We start from the raw sequence: 3,237 nt of genomic DNA, 5'->3' as shown, positions 1-3,237 counted from the left end.
ATTTGCTGTAGCAGTTTGCAGACTTGTGAACCTCAGCACAGGGATGTCACTACCGGAGTCGTATAACAAATGTCTCATTGCAAAATGTGCAAAAAATAATTAGAATCTAATAATTGTATACACACTGTAAGGAACATAACAAAGTAACACTGGCTTACAGCTAGCAATGCATGTTCATCAAAAATCTAATTTGGAAAATGGTATTATATCATGGCTGCATAACTGTGATGTGATGGTTAATGTGCTGTTTCTCTTGTTTATACAGTACCTGCGCAGGACTTTTAGCGCTTTTCATTTCCTTGGCCTCCCTTGTGTCACTTTGGAGAAACAAAGACAAAACTGTAGAAGAGGGAGATTTCACAGTGCACATCTGTCAGGTCAGCATATCTGTAAAATAAACCAATTTCCACACCTCTGGAGCTCAGCAAGAGTCTAGTTTTATCTACTCTTCTTTTAATATCTGTTCTGGTGTGCTATTGTAAGATCCAGTATCACTGTATTGTGTATGATTTTGTTGCATTATCTCTTTTTAAACGCTTATCTAACCTGGAACTGGAGTTCCACTTCAATAAACCTAAAACATTTTTTTTACATATAATATACACATCTGTTGAATTTACCGACTTACTACATGGTCATGAAATTATTGATTTTTGTATATTATAACCAATTCAGAAAGATTATTGCATAGGTTAAGACGCCATAAAATAGTGATAGCTTCTGGTTAGTGATAATTGTTAGGTTCTTTAAGGTGCCCTTTGGAGGCTAGCAGAAAAAATTATGCTTTGTGGAATCAAATACCAGTACCAAAAAAAAAAGTTGATATAGGTTAAATAACTAGATTATGCAAGCAAATTATGATTGTACAACTATGGGAAGTTATGAATGTGTATTAAATGTTTAGATGAAAAAACTGTGGTGAAATAGCAAATTCAGTTGCAAATAACGAATTCATCTTAGTAAATTAATCCCATGATAGTTATATGCAATGACAGTTATGTAATTGAATACTCAATGTAATATACCCTAAGCTGATCTTCACTTGGGTAGAAAAAAAATAATTCTAAGTACTTAGCGTAAGTTAGTTTGTATTATTTTGACTTTGTTAACTATATTTTTGTCAGCAAATTTAAAGGTTTCATAGCTTAAATCTGCATGAGTTATTGCACAATTAGAGTCACCAAAAATTAATCTTACCAGTGGCAAATTAAAATATAAATAATATACATTTTTTAGTATCGTTTTGTCACAATTTTTGTTATTAATATTGCTGCAATTTGCTTGCTTAAGCTAGGGAAAATGAATTATCATATACTAGACAGGAGCAAAGGAATTCATCTTCACCAGGATTGAGCAGCACTATCTGGGTTAGTTTTCAGCAGCCCCGCTACCACATTTGCTGCCCATGCAAATAGCCAAAATCTGACAGAGTTGGGAGTTTGGTAGCAGGGGCCATGATATGGAGGGGTTTAATGACTAGTGAAGTCCATTTTATTTTTATCCATTTAGTATGCCAGAAAAAAAATAAAGAGCCTCTAAATGTGGTAATAAAAATGAAACATTAGGACTAAAAAGAACCAATTAGATTTATAATCATCACATGTGTGGACACCTTTAGTAGTCCCCATACAAAAGATCCATCCAGTTTGGGACCCCTTAGGGCTTGTTCACACAACATCCGGATTCTGTCCTGACCAGATCCATGTGCTCCTGCACAAAAAATGCATCCCAATGTATCCATATGTGTTTTATGGGCTACAGTTCTCATGTGCGCAGTCCGTTCAGGTCACGACAGAAGAAATACTGCATGTCACATTTTGTCCGGTCCGGAAACGCACGAACGCGTCAAAAACAGCGAAAGCGCGTCGAAAACGGACCGCACTGCAGCTTAGCAAAAAATAAAGTATTCTTGCTACACTTTTCATGATGTCATCATCGTTGGACTTCCTGGTTGTGGTGGAGAAGTAGAGGGAAAACCAGTAGGCATGAACAACATGGTCCTGGGCATAGAAAGATGTGTCGGATTGCTATGGCGTGCGCCAATGCTATATGACCTCCTGCAAGCTCGTTCTCTGCAGATTGCTGTAGCCAGCACCAACACCAGGCCTGCAAACATGTAATACATGTCTGATCACCAGCTCTACATACACAAAGGGAAGTAGATATTACGAGAGGGCGGACGTGACCTCAGAGGAAGAATCTGCATACTGACAGCCCCACAGCTTATTAAAAAAAAAAGGAATTGTCAGTGTACGGACCGCGGTCAAAACACGTCAAAAACGCACTGCATGCTGAGCACCGCGTCTGCAGATCCGGACCAGATTAGGACCGGAAAATCGCGTGAACATTTTAAAGCTAAAATTTTTGTTTTGGATAGAGCTGAGAAAGGTTAGTGCCTCTGATTTTCATTGCTATTTGTGTCCGTATTGGGGAGATGTCTCCTTTTTCAGGATAGAAGTTATGAAAAACCTCTCCTTTGGGGACAAACACATTTTTATTAAAGTGGGGAAAGGTTATACCTTCTGAGAGCATTTTTATTGTTGTCCATGCCTTCCAGTGACACCCGCACCCCAATTTAATTTGAAGGTCTCCAAGCGATAGAAAGTGTGGTAAAATCTTCTCAATGGGGACACAAACAGAAATAAATATCTGCCAGACATTTGAACTCTTTATCACACTATCCAAAACAAAACTGGAGTTATGCCATCAATCCTGAAAATGGTGGGAGTAGGTTGATCAATTTAACCAAAGTCTTTTTTAACCAGTCACTGACCATGTGGAGTGTCTGACATGTTTTCTACCCTTCCTGGTTGAGTTACCCAGCAGGTGTCATCATTATAACATAGGAACAAATATTGGGATCAGCAACAGAGACACCAACCCCTATATATAATCATAAATACTAGGGATGCACCGATACCGATACAAGCATCAGTATCAGCCGCGATACCGAGTATTTGCATGAGTACTCGTACTCGTGCAAATACTCCAAAACATAAAACGAGTACCTGTGCCGCGTCCGCCATCTTCAGGGACACGGATCCGCCGCACACAGGACCTCCATCGCGTCTTCAATCAAGCAAGATGGCCGCGACCTCCTCTGTCATCTGCTTCATTCTGACCTCTCCCGCTGATTGGCCGATTGGATGATTGACAGGCTTCCTCACCAGTCAGGAGTGACTGGTGAGGAAGCCTGTCATCATCCAATCGGCCAATCAGCGGGAGAAGAGGTCAGAA

General features: G+C 39.5%; 1 protein-coding gene across 1 annotated transcript in view; it reads left to right on the top strand.

The window, feature by feature from the left end:
- Nucleotides 1–271: 271 nt before the first annotated feature.
- Nucleotides 272–3,237, top strand: part of LOC108802119 (GPI ethanolamine phosphate transferase 1-like) — an 82,250-nt gene continuing 79,284 nt past the window's right edge. The window contains exon 1 of the mRNA XM_018574009.1: nt 272–377. The gene's annotated coding sequence lies outside the window, so the exon portion shown is untranslated. The remainder of the gene's footprint in view (nt 378–3,237) is intronic.

This window comes from Nanorana parkeri, unplaced genomic scaffold, assembly GCF_000935625.1.
Source record: "Nanorana parkeri isolate BGI_ZX_2015 unplaced genomic scaffold, ASM93562v1 scaffold49, whole genome shotgun sequence".
NCBI lineage: Eukaryota > Metazoa > Chordata > Amphibia > Anura > Dicroglossidae > Nanorana > Nanorana parkeri.
The sequence above is the reverse complement of the archived record's forward strand: the minus strand, read 5'-3'. Positions and strand labels throughout refer to the sequence as shown.